The sequence below is a fragment of the Ailuropoda melanoleuca genome, chromosome 10 (genome assembly GCF_002007445.2).
Source record: "Ailuropoda melanoleuca isolate Jingjing chromosome 10, ASM200744v2, whole genome shotgun sequence".
Lineage (NCBI taxonomy): Eukaryota > Metazoa > Chordata > Mammalia > Carnivora > Ursidae > Ailuropoda > Ailuropoda melanoleuca.
In genome coordinates this window covers 43,878,439-43,899,544 of record NC_048227.1, presented here as the reverse complement: position 1 = coordinate 43,899,544, position 21,106 = coordinate 43,878,439, and positions in this window count along the sequence as shown.

Below are 21,106 nucleotides of genomic sequence, written 5' to 3'. Positions count from 1 at the left end.
GCTGCTGACAGATGTATGTCCAGTACGTTACATTTATTGGGAAAATGATAAAACTAAGATGTTGAGGTTGAAGTAACCACAAGGCACTCAGGATGAAATGTTTAGTAGATCTTTGAATGTAGGACATGGTACAAAGTGAAGACCTCAGAGATGACAGTTGTTGGCAGAGCCATTTGCTCAAAGGTATTACTCGACAGTACTATTGTGGTTGAGGCCATATTTCAAATGATCAGCATTCAAATCCTTTTTAACAGAGGGAATCACGTATAAGGGCAAATTTCTGAAAGTATCACATATAAATGTAAATCAAAATATTATTATTACAGTTAATTACATTTTAATGACGCTTTGACAAAACAGTAGCCTTGCTTCACTTTGTCTGTAAGAAATAGGTAATTTTATATTTACAAATAAAATTCAAGATATCAGTTCAGAATAATTATTCCTAATAACACCAGCTGTAATTGTTAAATTATTTTTAATGTTAAGAGGGAGTAAAATCCAAATTTTCTTGAAAAAAATGATTTAGGAACACAAGTCAAATATCAGAAAGTGAGGCCCGTGGAGCACAACATGGATCCACTTCACCCGCTCTTCCCAAATTGTACTTATAGACATAAAATGTAGGCGATAGAGTGATTTGTGCTTTTTAGAGCGTAAGTTGCATACCATGCTGCCTTTAGACAACGAGTGCTATAAACCTCTCACAGAGCCCCTGTCCTCTAGAAGATTACAGTCTATTGAGGGAGAAAGGCATGCTTAACCATGATCAAGTACTGTGGGAAGGCATTGAAGTCACATTGCATTAAAAATAAAGAAATAAAATCAATACTCTTGGGATCCTACCTAGTACATGCATGCTTTTAATTCACAAGATGTTGGTTTTATTCACAAGGCTCTTTTTATCTGTCAACATAATTTCTGGCATTTTATTCTATGCTTGTATCTAGCTTATATAAGAGAGGTTCTCTTGAGGCTGTGGCTGGCGAGATAATTTTTTTGTGATAGTATTCCTTTATGTTAAGTGATAAAATGACTATTTGTGGCTGTTATTAATTTTTCCCTATAAATCACTGCCAAGGATTGCCTACTTTGAATAACTTGGTTATTGTTTATTGTATGATCTCTTGCTATTTGACCTTGAAGTTTTAGTGAATATCTATGTAAGAATGGAAATAGTTGAAGTATAATAATCAGTCTACAAAAGCACAGGTACCAAAGCACCTATATAACACGTTTTTACTGTGTCTTGTTGGAACTGGTCATTTATTTATTATAAGTAGAGGTTTTAACTGAAACAAATTATCAGTGGCTAATGGTCTATTTGACAGAGCTCATGGCCAGCATTATTTTGGCCACATTTGATTAGGATGTGGACCTTAGAAGGCCAGCGGACTCTTAACTGATTTTTATTAACAGTCTGTGCACTGTGTATAATAATGAATAATACTGGATCAGAAGATGTTTTGAAAAAAATAAGAGCTAAAGAGAATTAAGTTTATCAACTCTTCAAATATGGTTGAGATACTTGTGGTCTGAACAGCACCTGAAGATCTATATACCTTCCTTTCAATCCTATTTCTAAAATGCCTTGGGAAAAGGGAAACTTATTTAAAAAGCAAGAGCTGTAAGGATTTATTTAGGAAATCAGTTACATGGCAAATATAAAGCCTGAAGCACACTGGAGGTCGTTAATTCATCAATTGCATACTTGATTCAACTTGGAGCATACTTTTTACATTCTACAACCTTATTAACATGTTTCAATGACTTAACAAATGAGAAGAAATGTCTGGTCAAATGGACAGTACAGTTATATGTACTTCCGTATATAGATATAGACATGTATTAAGATTAATATTTAGTGCTATAATTTCTCTTAACTAGGACAAAAATATGCACTAAATGCTAGTGTGCCCTAATTTTTGAGGAAAGGGAAAGGAAGGGAAGGGAGGGGTGGGGAAGGGAAGGGAAGGGAAGGGAAGGGAAGGGAAGGAAAGGAAAGGAAAGGAAAGGAAGGAAAGGAAAGGAAAGGAAAGGAAAGGAAAGGAAAGGAAAGGAAAGGAAAGGAAAGGAAAGGAAAGGAAAGGAAAAAACAATACTATGGCCATCTTCTTTAAACTAGGTTTGCAGCTTGGCAGGAAATGGATAGTGGAAATCATGAATACTTAAATAGGTTTTTCTTGGTAGTAGTGTTTTCCTGTTGTACAAAACACCTAAAAACAACAGGGAATAACAGATTAGATATAATTTTCTCAGTTTGGCTAAACACTAGTAAAAAGTCATTAATTTCCAATCAGGCTGTGAATAAGAAGGGGTTGGCATTTATGTGATTTCCAACATGAATAACATTGCCTCAGGAATAAAATATACATTATTCATTGGCCAAGACCCAACAAAGTTCTTCAAATGAAAATAAATGACTAGCTTTGTTTCAAGTAACATATCAAAAGTGCAGGTTGTTATATACCACGCTGCTCTACCTGTTTCTAATTATACTGATGTGGATGATTTAGTAAACTAAAACAATATTTCAGAAATAGCGAACTTAAATTAAAAAAAATTATTATAACAAATGTGCTTATAACTATTTTATTGATATCATTCATTTATGGAAGATACTGGTAGAAAAAAATAAGATTACTAAGTAGGCTAATAGACGTTTCTCAAAGCAAAGACCAACTGACAACCGTGTTGACGTCTTTTCTTTGTGAATACAACTGCAGCTTTTATTTTTTTATGATTTTTATTTATCTATTTTAGAGAGAGAGCGAGAGTGCTGGGGGGAGGGGTAAAGGGGGAGGGAGAGAGAAAATCTCAAGCAGACTCCTTACTGGGTGCAGAGTACGATGCAGGCAGGGCTTGATTTCTCGTCCATGAGATCATGCCCTGAGCCACAATCAAGAGTTGGGCACTTAACCACCCAGGTGCCCCCAACTGTAGCTCTTAAAATGCTAGTTATAGGGGCACCCGGGTGGCTCAGTAGGTTAAGCTGGACTCTTGATTTTGGCTCAAGTCATGATCTCAGAGTCCTGGGATGGAGCCCTGCACTCAGTGGGGAGTCTGCTGGAAATTCTCTCTCTCCTCTTCCTCTACTCCCCCCTTGAAAATAGATAAATGAATATTAAAAAAAATAATAAAATGCTGTTATAATCACCAGTTCTTATTTTCTGAACTTAGATAAATTTTAAATATTGTTACTATTTTTTAATATTCTTATTTGTTTTATTACCTGTAAATTTAATTTCAAACCATATAATGGTTTTTTATGTTGAATGGTATCTATCATATAGACAAAATATATCCCTAGGAATATAATTAATTTGCAAAATTATAACAATGTGCATCCCCAAGATTTACCAGATACATCATACTAAAGCTCTCACAATAGACATTTGCTCATTCTATAAATATATTTGCTATATCTGCATTAATAAATGAATGACTCAGATGTTAAAACACAGTCTATTATTATGAACCTGGGTCTACTTGAATAAATTAGACCTGAAACTCTATAATTTATAGATTATAGTAAAGAGTAGAAAGACTGCACTGTTCTGTTTTCATAATAAAGTTGTGTAAAATCTATGATAATGATTAGGTTGACTACAGCTTATATTTGAATTGTTTTATTCTAAAATCGACCTAGTAGAAGTCATGATAGGCTGTGACTATTGGCTGTGAAATTCTTATTGTTAACAGCATCTTTGCTATGCATTACTCATACATATATGTTTGTCAGATTGGAAAAGTGTTTCAATGGAAACAAAAGTTTAGAAATAAAATTGGAGTAAACAGAATGGAAAGGATGTCTAGGTCTAGGTAAGAAGACAGCCTGAGTTGTTTTGTCCAATTTCCCCAGGTCTCATCCTGCTTCACTGTTAGAAACTGAGAGAGTGCTGTTCACATGCTAAGAAGTTGAGGTCTTTTTTCTACATCTGTACCAGATGTGAGCAGATTGAAGAAAACCAGTGAGGCCTGGAAAGAGCTGCTCTGAGAAGCAGCTAATGCTGTGTAAACTGAGTAGAGGTGACCTTGGCTGAGTCACATACCATGAAACATAAACTACATCACATGTCCTCATGGTTAACAGGGGAAAGTCAAATTAACACAATATTCTAGACAACAAAGTATCCGGGAATGATCTCCACACCCTGTTTTGGGATAAATACCAGGACAAAGAGAACTCCATGCAGACATGAAAATATTAATAAACTGGAAAAAAAGAAGATATAGGGTAGGAACTGTAAAGATATTTTGCTAGATTGAAAAGCAGAAATTATTCTTAAGAGTAAGTATGTGCTTATTTTTTTAATGCTCTGCTATTGAATGAAGTATATTTCTTAAAGTACCTAGTTTGTACTTTCAGTAGAATATGATCAAAATAGACTACATAGAACAAAAGAATTTATAATTACGATCAAGAGACAAAAGCCTAAGGTGAAAGGAGAATTAACTGACATGAGGAAAATTGGTAAGTAAACTTTTCTTTTCTCTTTTCTTCCCTTCCCTTCCCTTCCCTTCCCTTCCCTTCCCTTCCCTTCCCTTCCCTTCCCTTCCCTCCTTCCTTCCTTCCTTTCCTTTCCTTTCCTTTCCTTTCCTTTCCCTTCCCTCATCTTGTCTCACCTCTCCTTTCCTTTCCTCCCCTCTCTCCTCTTTCCTCTCTCTCCTCTCCTCTCCTCTATCTATCCCCCCCTTCTCTGCTTCTCTCTTTATTAAAGTCTGTATTTCAAGAGGAGAGCCATGACAGTAATGAACAAAATCTGGATGGATTCTTCTCAACCTAACCCTACTTTGATAGCTATTATTTTTTCCTCCTGAAATGTGATAGATTAGTCAATCTCAGCTCTTGTGGAACAAGTTTTAATCTTTTTCATGCCTATCTTCTTAAAAAGCTGCCAGGGTAACTGTTTAATTCTTTGAAGAAATATAGATTTTCATTCCATTAATTTTTAATGAATCAAAATACCAAGTATTACAAAGAGAAGGAATGAAAATGACATTAAATAACTATTTTTGAATGAATGAAGAAAATTATGCCATTAATCTACAATTGGATAGTCCTTTAAAGTATCAAGTAAAAAAAGTCAAATGCAGAAAATATTGGATTTACACACACAAAATTTTATAGTAAATATAATGGCTTGCAGCTTAAAGTAGAATGATGAAGAATATTGGTTCCAACATTTGATATTTTATAGACATGCAAATCCTACGATATGGGAAAGTATCTTTGAAATTATTTTTCTTAAATTTCTCATTATATTTCATATCATAAATTTCTCATGCTTTTTGTGGTATATGAAATGTCTTATGCCTTAGCCATTTAAGTATGTGATTCTGACTTTCATATATCCATTGTTTTTTAATTTCAAAACTGATTTTTTTCTGTTCTCTCAGTTTAGCCACAGCGCTTCCTTTGAGTAAGCCAGTCTCCATTCTTCACAGATAAAGATCCCACACTTGCTTGGCATTTAAAGTAACCTATGGCCTGACCTCACTTATCTTCCCAACTTCAATCCCTAATTCTCACATTAATGGGATCTTTTTCCAGGGTCTAACTATAGGGGGTGTGTGTTATCAAGCACACCTTTTAAAATACTTCCTGATTTGCTTATAGCATTGATCTTCTGACCTGAGTGTTCTTCCCATTTTACCAGCCTCCTTCTGCATACATCTCTCTCTCTCTCTCTCTCTCTCTCTCTCTCTCTCACACACACTTAATAACCTCTCAAAATATCAAAAAAAAAAAAATAAGCTCTTTTCTCTTAGGAAACTTTACCAGACATTTTATGTACACATTGATTTATTTCTTCTCTGAGAATTTATTCATTATACAATGTATTTAACAAGGAATCATGTATTATTTTATTATCTTTCTTGAACACGTGCCTTTAATCATTATTTAACCATATCTATGCTCAGTTTTACTGTCTGTTTCATTTCCCCAAGTAGAGTGTAAACTCTTTGAGCAGAGGGAAAATTAACTTATACTCTATTTGTTCTATCCTCTACATCCTTACCCAAAAAAATATGTATTGAAAACACATTTGTTAATTTATCAACATTATCCAGATTTCAGAATAACATATTACCAGTTGGGGTGGAAAAATAACTTTAAATATCCCCTTAGACTTGGTAAGCATCAGGCATTACATTTAGAAGAAACTTGAATTATTCAACTTAAAGTTACTAAACTATGAACTGCTCTGCAGAAAAGCCAAAGGTGTAAGTGCAGCCATGTATAATGTCGCTGTAGGTTAACGATGAAATAGAACTTTTCCACATTTTCAGGGAAAGCATTTGTGAAAAGATGTATTGCTCCAAGTTGGAAATCTATATTCTGCGACAGCTGCTGGCTAGTAATGAGATCTAATGAGCTGTCTCTTTATTGGAAAAAATAACATTCGCAATAACAGCCCCTTTGCAAATTGTAAAAGAGTATGGGATGCAGATATAACCCCAAGTTGATAGGGGTATATTCATGTCAATGTCATTTCAATTCAAATCTAAGTTTCTGTTCTCATTTAAAGTAAGGTACTGTACACTCCATGTGAAAATCAACTCCTTTTTTCCCCTAATAGCCCGTGGCTAAAAATTTAGTTTCTTTCATGTAATATTAACATAACATTGGTGCCAATATTAACATATTAAACTAAGGCAATTAAATTTAAACAATGATAAGCTTTTCAGATTTCATTTCCTAGTTTAGCAGAAAGCTGTTGTCCTTTCTCATTGTGTTCAGCTAATATTCAGAGTTCATTATTTGAAATTATTATACTGATAAATGAATGGCCTTCCCCTTCTATCACTCCACAACCCCCAACATACATAAAAAAGATAACTGATCAGTACTACATTAAATTTTTGAAAACTGATGGTAGTTTACATTATCTTAGAATGCCTCAAGGCTCAGGTTAAAATCATTTAAAGTAGCAGTGGTAGCAGAGATTTAATTGATTTTGGGAATATAAAAAATCTAATATTTTGCATAATGAAAATAGAGGTGTTATCAAAAAGTTGTCAACAAAATGCAGTTTCTTTTAAAAAAAATCACTTTACCCTTGACTCACATTTAAATCATAGAAATTTGAATGCACAAAACCTATAGTCCGAACAAAAATTTTTATGGCTTCCAATGCTCCCTCGTATAATGTATTTTATGGTATCAGTATTATGTGTTGGTAATGATTCCTAAACCCAATGCAACCTTCCCCTTTTCTCTCCCTTTATAGGAGAAAGGACTGTAGGATCCTTAAAGTTACTTGTTCTAGTTGTTCTCCAATTCTCATGACTTCAGCTTTTCTCTAGGATCTTTCTCTGTGCTTTACCCCCTCTGTCTTCTGTATTTTCAACATGACCATATCCACTGGCTCTCAAATCACCTCCCAGCTATACTTAAATATTTCCTATTCTTAAAAAAAATACAACAACAACAACAACAACAAAAACTTAACAAAAAACCCACAAAAAACTCCTACTTGATTTTTCCAAATTGAAAATGAACAGTTACTGGGGCTCCTGGGTGGCGCAGTCAGCTAAGTCTGCCTTCGCCTCAGGTCATGATCCCAGGGTCCTGGGCTCCATCCCAGCATCCTGCATTGGGCTCCCTGCTCAGCGGGGAGACTGCTTCTCCCTCTCTCTCTGCCTGCCACTGCCCTTGCTCGTGCTCGGTTTCTCTCTGTCAAATGAATAAACAAAATCTTTTTAAAAATTACCAAAAAAAGGGAGAAAATCTCTATTTTCTGTTTAAACATATGTTTCTTCCACTTACTCCTCAATATATTGCAATTCCTTCCTCCAAGAAATAAATCTCTCAATTCATTTTAAATACATAACTTTTGGAATTCCTCAGCAAGGTTTAACATCGTTGATCACTCTCTGACTTGGCTTCCATATCAGCATATTCTCCTGATTATCCTTCTCTAATTTAGGATCTTCTTCACTTCTATTTTCAGAGTCCATTTTGTCCCATCACCTAAATCTTGTTGTTGCTTTTTAGGATTTCTATTCTGGGCACTGTTTTCCTTTATTCTTCAAATTCCTTCCAGAATGATCACTTGAATTCTCACCACTAATGATCTTGCTACTGATGACCCCCATCTCTCTGCCCCAATCTGATATGTCTCCAGAGCATCAGAAACAGCCAACTTCAGTAGGGCGTATTGACAGCTTCACACTCAATATATTCAATCTTTGTTTATAGGCCTCCTTTTTCCCCACAGTTTGCTCAGGTTTTTCTCTGTTAAGAAATGCCGTCACAATCCAATTAGTTTTCTCAGAAAACTTTGACTATTCCTTCACCTCAATATTCTCCCACATTCAGTAAAATCACTTAAGCTCCGTCCGTTTAACTTTCCAGATATCCCTCATATTCGTCAGCTTTCTTGTCCCATACCACTACCCTAATTCATCCGACCGACAAATTCCACTGCTTATTCAAGTTTGTGGATCAACATAATAACTGTCATGCTCTGGTCCAGTGACCACATGGGACCAGTGATCTACCTAAACACAAATCCGATCATGTTATTTACCTCCTTAAAGATATGCTATTATTTTTCGTGTTTTAGGCAAAAGTCCAGATTTTCAACTTGTGTTCATTCTTCTTTAGACCTCTCTCTGGCTCATTCATTCAGTTTCTGAAAGGTCACATGTTATTTTTGCAAAGGTTCATGTGCATCCTCTTCACTTAAGCATGAGTTGCTCCTCTATATTCACCTCGAAAAAATTAAAGTAATTACAAAGCATGTATTAAGTGTCTACTGTACCAGACTATGGATGGTACCTGGCTAGTTTAAGCAGGAATTTGAATCTAGTTCTTTCTTGACTCCAAATTCAGAACAATGTCACTTCCTTTAGGAAGTCTTTATTAGACTTCAAAATTGGTATTGCCTGGTTGATGTTTTTCCAGAGCAGCCAATACTTTCATTAACACGGCACTTATCCCTTTGTACTATAGTTATCTTTTAAATTATTTGTGCTCTTTCATGAGGCCCTTNCCTCATATTCGTCAGCTTTCTTGTCCCATACCACTACCCTAATTCATCCGACCGACAAATTCCACTGCTTATTCAAGTTTGTGGATCAACATAATAACTGTCATGCTCTGGTCCAGTGACCACATGGGACCAGTGATCTACCTAAACACAAATCCGATCATGTTATTTACCTCCTTAAAGATATGCTATTATTTTTCGTGTTTTAGGCAAAAGTCCAGATTTTCAACTTGTGTTCATTCTTCTTTAGACCTCTCTCTGGCTCATTCATTCAGTTTCTGAAAGGTCACATGTTATTTTTGCAAAGGTTCATGTGCATCCTCTTCACTTAAGCATGAGTTGCTCCTCTATATTCACCTCAAAAAAATTAATTACAAAGCATGTATTAAGTGTCTACTGTACCAGACTATGGATGGTACCTGGCTAGTTTAAGCAGGAATTTTTTTCTTGACTCCAAATTCAGAACAATGTCACTTCCTTTAGGAAGTCTTTATTAGACTTCAAAATTGGTATTGCCTGGTTGATGTTTTTCCAGAGCAGCCAATACTTTCATTAACACGGCACTTATCCCTTTATACTATAGTTATCTTTTAAATTATTTGTGCTCTTTCATGAGGCCCTTCAATCTCCAATGTCTGCTTTATTCACCATTGTACTTCCTAGCACAGCGCTTCGAAAAGCATCATCAAGTTAATATGCAAGCTTTGAGATATCCAGGAGGCAGCACAAGTCAGCCAACTCTACATGTTTCCACCAAAATCTCCAACTTGATTCTCAAGGTAAGGGCAAATTTTAAATGAGTGATTAGCTACTTTCACCATCAAGCACTATGTTGGACATTTGTTGTCCCAATTTCTTCTAAAAGCAACATACCTCTCTCATTTGCAGAATTGCCTTTCCTTCACTATATACCATTCTTGTGTAGCTGCCAATCACAATTCTCGAACTTCTTGACCACAGGGGCAAGGGGGTAATGGAAGTCTAGCCAATCATAGTACTTATTATTCTGACCACCCATTTTGGCTCTGGGTGTGCATATAACCTATGCCACTCTGATCAAAGTCTAATAGCTAGATAATGAAATGGAAAAGCTCCTTGCATCATTCAGAACTCTAATAGGAACACTATAATTTCCTTAAGGGGAAAATGAATCTTTTAAAGTATCTCTCCTAGGGCCAGAGAGTTAGGTTTGGAGAACATACAGCCAAGAGCAATACCAAACCATGCCACAAAACTACTCCAGCAGATGGAACAGAAGTCCCTTTGTCATTTACCTAGCACAGGCTTGGAAAAGTGTTGGTACTCAGGAAATACTAAATGTCCATTGCACTAATGGATGCCATAATCTACCATACTACCCCAGAAAGTTAGAACCAATGGCCCCAATATAACCAGAAACAGATTCCACCTAGGACCTGTTACCAATTTCTTCACATCACCATCTTCTGAAGCAATTATCATTTTTTTAGGACTACACATTCTTGATAGAGCCTAGCTTCAAGAGATGCTTGGAAAATTAGTCTTCAGCTTTTATGTCAGAGAGGTACGCCTTACAATATGGGAAGTTCCCCAGAAAAAAGGAATGTATTTGAATGGTTCTGTGTAGCAACCAAGCATAATAATCACTAACTCTTTCTTTCTTTCTTTCTTTCTTTCTTCCTTTCTTTCTTTCTTTCTTTCTTCCTTCCTTCCTTCCTTCCTTCCTTCCTTCCTTCCTTCCTTCCTTTCTTTCTTTCTTTCTTTCTTTCTTTCTTTCTTTCTTTCTTTCTTTCTTTCTTTCAAAGATTTTATTTGTTTATTTGACAGAGAGAGACAGCCAGCAAGAGAGGGAACAGAAGCAGGGGGAGTGGGAGGGGAAGAAGCAGGCTCCTAGTGGAGAAGCCTGATGTGGGGCTCGATCCCAGAACACTGGGATCACGCCTTGAGCCGAAGGCAGACGCCTAATGACTGCACTACCCAGGTGCCCCACTAACTCATTATTTCTTATACAGGAGTACTCACCTTCAGCATGATATAAGCAGGTATGTATCTGTAGCCATATTCTTTTCCCCTAACACTCAGAGGAAACTATACATAGTAGATGTTGAGCCAATAGACATGAAGAAAGAAAACACAAGGAGAGCTAAAGATATCATTTAGCTTTGGAATTCTTAGGCTACCTTATCCATGGGTTTCATACACATGCCCCCCCCGACACACACACATACACACACACACACACCACACTTCTTATATTAGTTTGAATTGTATATCTATCTCTTGCAGACACGAATGCCCCAACTGAAAGAATATTTGTGATGGTTACTTTTTTAAAAGATTTTATTTATTTATTTGAGAGAGAGAGCACAGAGGGAGAGAGTGAGGGAGAAACAGACACCCCGCTAAGCAGACAGCCCTATGTGGGGCTCAATCCCAGGATGCTGAGATCATGACCTGAGCCAAAGGCAGCCACTTAACCAATCCAGCCACCCAAGTGCCCCTTGTGATGGTTAATTTTATGTGTGAAGTTGTTTGGGCTCTGGTACCCCCAAAATATGTGGTCAAACATTATTCTGGATGTTTTTTTAAGACTGGTTTTGGATGAGATTAACATTCAAATAGTTGGATTTTGAATAAAGCAGATTGACCTCCATAACGTGAATGGGCTTCATGCAATCAGTTGCAGATGCTGATAGAACAAAGAATGACTGCCGCTTAGCAAGAAGGAATTCTGCAAACAGATTACCTGTAGACTGGGACTGCACTAGTCTCTGGGTCTTTGGCCTGCTGGTCTACTCCATCAGGTTTTGGTCTCACCAGGCCTCCACAATTACATGAGTCAATTTTTTAAAATACATCCTTTTATTGGTTAATTTAATATGTCAACTTGACTGTGCCATGGTTTGCTTAGATACATGGTAAAAGATTATTTTGGGTGGGCCAGTGAGGGTATTTTTATGAGATTAACAGTTAACTGTGTAGACTGAGTAAAGCAGATTACCCTTCATAATATGTGTGTTTGGGGTGTGGGGGGCTCTCATCTAATCAGTTGAAGACCTAAATAGACCAAAAAAGCTTCCTTCCTCCCAGAAAGAGAGAATTCTTTCTGTCTGATGGCCTTCGAACTGAAACATTGGCTTTCTCCTACCTTTGGACTTGAACCGAAACATTGGCTCTTCCTGGGTCTTAGCCTTCTGGACTTTGAAGTGGAACTAAAGCATTGGCATATATATGTGTGTGCATAAATACTCAGTCTACAGCAACCTTCTATTCTTATGCCTCTAATTGGCCCAGTGCTACACACAACAGAGTTTATATTTCAAACCAAAGAGCAAATGCCAACAAGTATATCTACTCTGGGCTCCTAATCAAGTATGTTGATCATAAACTATCAAACTCTAGAGTCTAGTTGAGTGATAATCATACAACTAATGCAAACTGAGAAATAAATGGACACGTCAGGATTTCTGAATTTTTCTACATCAGAATTGTTCAACTTTTCCAGTTGTATAAGAGTTCCTTGTACTTGGGGTTGTGACCTTATTACGTGCCATATGATGTGAAGCTGTTGGAAAGTTTGGAGTAGAGTGCATGTGAATAGAGGTAGTTCTTAGAAAATGTACTCTGCCATTTACTACCTTAAAAAGTATTTATTAAGACAAGTGTCAATATTTATGTTAAATTTTGGCTCTTATTTTTTCTTTACGCATTATTTATTCTTTTATTCAACAAATATTTTGGGGGAAGACACTTAGTGCCTACAGCTTTTTTGGAAACAATCATTTTAATTCCAGAGGAAGCTTATGGACTAATCATTTTTAACTAGAGCATCCAATAAAATTCATCAGAGTAAAAATTTTACCAGAGTAAAAATTATTTCTTTAATCCCAGAACTCAACCTCATTTGTCGTAAGGATTTGTTGAGACCTTTAAAATATATTGAAAATATTTTAAAGCCAAATATCTAATGATCTGCTTTAATTTGATAATTCAGGTTTCTTATAGGTATAAAATAGTAGTTTATACAGAGTATAAACAAGCATATTTAATTTATATTCAGCTTTGTGGTATATACATATGGGGAGCATTGGCAGTTTATCAGGTTACCAATATGCCCATGAGCTTAAATATTAAAATCCAAATAAAACAAAACACATTGCTACCATGAAATCTGACTGATTTTCTTCCTTATCACTACCCTAATCAATAAATGGTGGAAGGGAATTTTGATTACTACTGACGTAATAACATAATATAAATTTTGTTAATAACAAAAAATATTGAGAACTCATTATGAACATCTGTTACTTTTTGTAACAGATAAATTATTTCCCCCAATTTACAGAAGGAAAATCTAAGAATTAAAAAAATTAAGTAACATCTCTTCAGCTATATAGTTTGTTAGTGTCAGAATCATGATTAATTCCCAGCAAAGTGAATAACCAAACTGAAAGAACAATTTAGGAAATTCAGTAGACTCCCCGATTAGGATATGGTGTTAACTGTAATTTGGGAGGGGTGCCTGGGTGCCTTAGTTGTTTAGGCNAGGGAACAGAAGCAGGGGGAGTGGGAGGGGAAGAAGCAGGCTCCTAGTGGAGAAGCCTGATGTGGGGCTCGATCCCAGAACACTGGGATCACGCCTTGAGCCGAAGGCAGACGCCTAATGACTGCACTACCCAGGTGCCCCACTAACTCATTATTTCTTATACAGGAGTACTCACCTTCAGCATGATATAAGCAGGTATGTATCTGTAGCCATATTCTTTTCCCCTAACACTCAGAGGAAACTATACATAGTAGATGTTGAGCCAATAGACATGAAGAAAGAAAACACAAGGAGAGCTAAAGATATCATTTAGCTTTGGAATTCTTAGGCTACCTTATCCATGGGTTTCATACACATGCCCCCCCCGACACACACACATACACACACACACACACCACACTTCTTATATTAGTTTGAATTGTATATCTATCTCTTGCAGACACGAATGCCCCAACTGAAAGAATATTTGTGATGGTTACTTTTTTAAAAGATTTTATTTATTTATTTGAGAGAGAGAGCACAGAGGGAGAGAGTGAGGGAGAAACAGACACCCCGCTAAGCAGACAGCCCTATGTGGGGCTCAATCCCAGGATGCTGAGATCATGACCTGAGCCAAAGGCAGCCACTTAACCAATCCAGCCACCCAAGTGCCCCTTGTGATGGTTAATTTTATGTGTGAGGTTGTTTGGGCTCTGGCACCCCCAAAATATGTGGTCAAACATTATTCTGGATGTTTTTTTAAGACTGGTTTTGGATGAGATTAACATTTAAATAGTTGGATTTTGAATAAAGCAGATTGACCTCCATAACGTGAATGGGCTTCATGCAATCAGTTGCAGACGCTGATAGAACAAAGAATGACTGCCGCTTAGCAAGAAGGAATTCTGCAAACAGATTACCTGTAGACTGGGACTGCACTAGTCTCTGGGTCTTTGGCCTGCTGGTCTACTCCATCAGGTTTTGGTCTCACCAGGCCTCCACAATTACATGAGTCAATTTTTTAAAATACATCCTTTTATTGGTTAATTTAATATGTCAACTTGACTGTGCCATGGTTTGCTTAGATACATGGTAAAAGATTATTTTGGGTGGGCCAGTGAGGGTATTTTTATGAGATTAACAGTTAACTGTGTAGACTGAGTAAAGCAGATTACCCTTCATAATATGTGTGTTTGGGGTGTGGGGGGCTCTCATCTAATCAGTTGAAGACCTAAATAGACCAAAAAAGCTTCCTTCCTCCCAGAAAGAGAGAATTCTTTCTGTCTGATGGCCTTCGAACTGAAACATTGGCTTTCTCCTACCTTTGGACTTGAACCGAAACATTGGCTCTTCCTGGGTCTTAGCCTTCTGGACTTTGAAGTGGAACTAAAGCATTGGCATATATATGTGTGTGCATAAATACTCAGTCTACAGCAACCTTCTATTCTTATGCCTCTAATTGGCCCAGTGCTACACACAACAGAGTTTATATTTCAAACCAAAGAGCAAATGCCAACAAGTATATCTACTCTGGGCTCCTAATCAAGTATGTTGATCATAAACTATCAAACTCTAGAGTCTAGTTGAGTGATAATCATACAACTAATGCAAACTGAGAAATAAATGGACACGTCAGGATTTCTGAATTTTTCTACATCAGAATTGTTCAACTTTTCCAGTTGTATAAGAGTTCCTTGTACTTGGGGTTGTGACCTTATTACGTGCCATATGATGTGAAGCTGTTGGAAAGTTTGGAGTGGAGTGCATGTGAATAGAGGTAGTTCTTAGAAAATGTACTCTACCATTTACTACCTTAAAAAGTATTTATTAAGACAAGTGTCAATATTTATGTTAAATTTTGGCTCTTATTTTTTCTTTACGCATTATTTATTCTTTTATTCAACAAATATTTTGGGGGAAGACACTTAGTGCCTACAGCTTTTTTGGAAACAATCATTTTAATTCCAGAGGAAGCTTATGGACTAATCATTTTTAACTAGAGCATCCAATAAAATTCATCAGAGTAAAAATTTTACCAGAGTAAAAATTATTTCTTTAATCCCAGAACTCAACCTCATTTGTCGTAAGGATTTGTTGAGACCTTTAAAATATATTGAAAATATTTTAAAGCCAAATATCTAATGATCTGCTTTAATTTGATAATTCAGGTTTCTTATAGGTATAAAATAGTAGTTTATACAGAGTATAAACAAGCATATTTAATTTATATTCAGCTTTGTGGTATATACATATGGGGAGCATTGGCAGTTTATCAGGTTACCAATATGCCCATGAGCTTAAATATTAAAATCCAAATAAAACAAAACACATTGCTACCATGAAATCTGACTGATTTTCTTCCTTATCACTACCCTAATCAATAAATGGTGGAAGGGAATTTTGATTACTACTGACATAATAACATAATATAAATTTTGTTAATAACAAAAAATATTGAGAACTCATTATGAACATCTATTACTTTTTGTAACAGATAAATTATTTCCCCCAATTTACAGAAGGAAAATCTAAGAATTAAAAAAATTAAGTAATATCTCTTCAGCTATATAGTTTGTTAGTGTCAGAATCATGATTAATTCCCAGCAAAGTGAATAACCAAACTGAAAGAACTATTTAGGAAATTCAGTAGACTCCCCGATTAGGATATGGTGTTAACTGTAATTTGGGAGGGGTGCCTGGGTGCCTTAGTTGTTTAGGCCTCCAACTCTTGCTTTTGGTTCAGGTCCTGATCTCAGGGTCCTGAGAATGAGACCTGTATAGGGCTCCATGCTCAGCACAGAGTCTGCTGAAGACTGTCTCTCCTCCCTCTGTCCTCCCTTCCCCAAATAAATGAATAAATCTTTAAAAATTAAATAAAAATAAATAAACAAACAAATAAATAAATAACTATAATTTGGGAATTTATGGTGCCGTATTTAATGAAAGGTTTGGGCAATTTGCATGTGACATCCAAACTGCTAGAATGGAGACACATGAATCTGTTCACTTCCCACGTATTTGGGCTATGGTTTAGAGTCACGGGAATGGGTGAATCATGAATCCTGCCCTTAGTGAGTTCACGGAATGGTGACAGAATTCAGTACATAAATAAATGATTATAGAATAATATGATTATGTGCTAGAAGGTTTGAAAAAAGCATCATTAAAGCCAGATGTAAACGAGAACTTAGTTTGCTTGAGGTATTATGCTTTAGCAGAGCTGAAAGAAAAGTTTGCGCAGAGAGGTAACATAATCAAGACCTGTCTGATATGTGTTTTTCTTTTCTAAAATTAAGATTTAGAGTGAAAAGTGTCAGAAAAATTTACTAGTAGAACTTTAATTTATTCCATTACATACTTCTATTACTCATGTGGTCTTCCGTCTGGTGATAGAATTAGAGAAGGAAAGAGAAATAAATGAAATCTTTGGGTACGTGGTTTTGACTGAGTACGTTTTTATTAACTCACTTAATGAATACTTGTTTAATTCCTAATATAAGCAAGCTGAGAATACATCAGGGAACAACAACAACAAAAAAACCCTGCTCTATTCTAGTATAGAGGAAAGAAACAAATATATATATATATATATATATATATATCTGTAATATATATATAAATATATATATAATATAAATGGTGTGATAAATATGATGATTACTTCTATGGGGAAAAGTGGTGTTATGTAATATAATGTTATTTTATATTAGGTGGTATTTGAGCAGATACCTGAGATAAATGAAGCACCGAGTGTGAGGATTTCTGGGGAAGAGCATTTCAGAGAAAGGGACAGCGTGTGCAAAGGCTATGAGTGGGAAAAGTTCTCCCTTGGTCCAAGAACAGCAGGTGGTCAGTGCGACTGGAACAGAATGACTGGGTAAATTGCAGGAAGTGAGGTCAAGGCTATGAGGGTCAAGGTTATACTAGTCCTGGAAGGTCACTGTAGGGATTTTGGCTATTACATTGAGTAGGATGTTAGAGTGTAACACTTTAATGATTAAAAACTGCTAATTCTACTCTAAGTTGTTCAGCCCAACAAGCAACTATAACTCTTTAATCATCTCCATAAAAAGCTTTTCTTTTAGGTTGATTGGTTACAAATCCTGCAACTGGAAGCAATCTCCAGAGTAAGCCATTCTCATTGAAATCAGTAAGAAACACTTTGAATTTTACTACCTGGAGCTATTATACTGAATATTTAAAGGGAAGATTAAAACTCAAGGAATCAGTAATTAGTAATTAATTGGGTTATAAAAACATCAACACCAAGGTCATCAGTTCAAATCAAAGTTGTGGAAACATAATTGTTAACGTCTGAAAACACTTCACTGGAAATTATGGAATGGAAGTCTGTCTCAATCTTTTTTTTCTTGTCAAGAAGCATTCATATGCACAAGGCAAGAATGACCCTGCTTTTGATATTCAATGGTATGCCTGCAGGAAGCCTTTTTTTAGATGCTAAGTTTAAATGAATCTGGAAACCGGCCTATTGGGTCAGGGTAAAACACTTCAGCACAGCACATAATCAAACATTTTCTAAAATGGCATTAGAGTGCAGGCTCCCTAGTTGATTCTAACCCTCATTATGCAAAATGCACTGAAAAATGTAATGCAGAACATGATGATTTGATTATGTAACAAAACTAGTTAAATGTTTTCATTAGCTGCATAATATTTTTGCACAATAAAGATAATTGAGTGTTGAAAATGTACTAATTCATTTAGTCCCATGAGGCAAAAAATAATACTGAGGGAAATAATGATATTGTTAGGGACTCTGATTAGCAGAGAACAAAGCACAAATTCTTCTTGCTAATAGGCATAGTTTCAATTTGAAGCACATATGGAAAAAAAAATTCAGGCATTTTACTTGTTGAATTATTTAAAGTTAATAAAGTGGTTAGACTTTGCCTTCTTACAAAGTTCAGACAGTTTTACCAATTGGGTGGGATGGCAAGAAATATTCTTTGCTCGAACATATTACATTCATAAGTATGTGTATGCTAGTTTTCAGGCCCCTGTGGAGGACAAGAAAGGAAAAGTGTATTGTAGTGTCTCTCCTGATCAGGTGGCGGTCCCCAAATGTGGGGAAATCCAATCTGGCAAAAGCCAGCAGTATATGCATGGTGGGGAGTGGGGAGGGCGGTGAAAGAATTCACCCCAGGCAGAACAAAGAAGATAGAAGTTTACTGAGTACACCACAGAGAAGTGGCAAGGCAGGACAGCAAAACAGAAACTGCAAGGAGAGGGTGGTGAGGGACCACAGATATAGGGTGGAGTGAAGACGTTTGGGTACTATGGAATATTCCCTTTTTCGGTAATCTTAGGAACTGGGCCTGGTTGTAATTGATCAGTTAAGGCCTATGGCTATTTCGACTTTGGTTGCTTAATGTGCTTGTTTGCATTCAGCTGGGGGATCACTGTGGACTCTTCTGTGTTGATCAAGTTTCCATTGCTCAAGCCGGTTGCCTAAAAGTTGTCTCTACACTTGTCTGTCCCTGACAGATTGACAATGGCAAATCTTTGGTATTTGGGCAGAGGTCTCATCTTCAATAGCTTCTTCCTGCTGAATGAGGGGTGTAGAGATGTCCTACCTATGGGTCAACACTGGTCTGTTGGGACTTTATAGTAGGCATTAGAAAAGGCAGAGGCGGATGAATCCAACGAAGACTCTATGTATGAATTTCTCCGAATAAAAAGGATCATCTGTTGGCTTGAAGTTATGGCAGTGAAAGAACCTCGGCACCAGGCAGAGAGATATTGGAAAACCAAAGCAACATTATTATTATTATTATGAGACATTGAAGCTCCAATAAAAGACCTTTCATAGTTGACCAAAATCTTCTTCCAGTTAGGACTTTAATCATTAAAGGAAAGAGAGGAATTGTTTAAAATGTCAATTTGAGTATTCATGTCTTCTAGTAACCCTGTCACATTTTTGTGGTAATCTGGAGTATATAGGTAACACTTAATAAAGCATAGGTTTCTCCCTCAGCTTCAGTCAAGTTATCAGGGGCCGCTCAGTTTTGGAGGTCCACCTCTTGAATTTGTGGGTGACTGCTTATCAAGCTTAGTTAAAGGTAGCCACTGTTTGCTTGGTCAAAGTTTCTATTTACAATTTTATATCAAAAGAGACAGCTCCCAGGAAAATATAGCTAAGGGATAAAATCATCAAGAAGCACGCTTTGTTTGATGTCCAGCCTTAACAATATTCTAATTACAAGGACTCACTGGCAAGTGGGAGCAGACTTGTCTGGGAATATGGGCCACCCCAAGTGCATCATCCAGTCCAATCATAAAGAAAGTGGGTCATCTGTTATTTCCACAAGTCTGTAGTTAACCTCACGAAGTGGGGTACACTCTGGCTTTTAAGGAGAGATTTTGTCATCCCAGACCCACAGAATTGGTCAAGTGAGAGTTGAGCTATACAATTATTGGGGAATCCATCCCATTTTCCAACTATTCAATTAATCATATGCCCATGGGGTTCTGTTATCATCCCCAAGGAATAACAAGCACGAAGATTGTCTAAACATTGGCTATTGTGGCAATTTCTCTGAAGCTTACCTCAAGTTGTCAAGCTTAGGCAAATAAACATTCAAAGACAATCAAAACTAGAATTTAATATCTGCAAAAGTGCATTACTGAATCTTAATTTACTCTCTAAAATCACTGTCATTTTGAGTCAGAGAAAGCCAAACAAGACAACTTCATTTGAAAAACAAATCCAATTTTAACAAATTTGGCCTAGTTATTTATATAAGCCCAGCAAGAATAGTGGTTAATTTTATAGATTGTTTTTAAAATCTGCTTTGCTGAAATCTTTTATAAGGAATCTCTAGATTGAACTTTCAGTAGACTCTCAAGGCCATAAGCCAAGCCAGATACTTGCCATTAAACATGCCTGCAATACTTGTAGATATGGGTGAATGTCTCTTCTTGAGGTCCCCAAAATATCCTGAGGTTCCTGCACCTGCCAGGAAGTGACATTCTTTACTCATTTGTTAAAGCTGCTGGGAACTCTGTAAGCAAGGTATCAGGCCAACATTTCCAAGGGGCTTTATTGGCTCCATGAAGTCAACCCTAGCTCCCTAAAGCTGTCTGGTCATATTTGAGTCTATGCCTGTCTCTCAAGTATGACATTCCAGTCAAACCCTTGGTAAAATAACTGAGGTTTTCCAATGGTGTCCTGTTACAAGGAGACCAGGTTCTTATTGAACTTTTGCAAATAACTATAATTTCCATGAAAGAAAGAATACTCATTGAGAGTTTCTGAATTTCAAAGGCTTCAGGTAGGGAGAGAAGTTAAATGCTTCAATTTGTTCATAAAGGAACATTTTATCATATTTCCGTATATCATGGATACCTTAAGAGAAAGTTTCCTTAACCTGGAAGAGCAAACATTAGAGAACCAGCAATGTTTCAAACAAGAATCACAAAAACTATAGTAATCTTCCTCATTTCGTTTGGTCCCATGTTACAAATTCTTATTCTGTTTGACACACCTTTTCTCATTTGTTCTGGAAATTCTTACCCAGTTCAGTTTAATGATATTGAAGATATCAAATTCCTTAAAAAAAAAAAAATCAAATACCTTCATTTG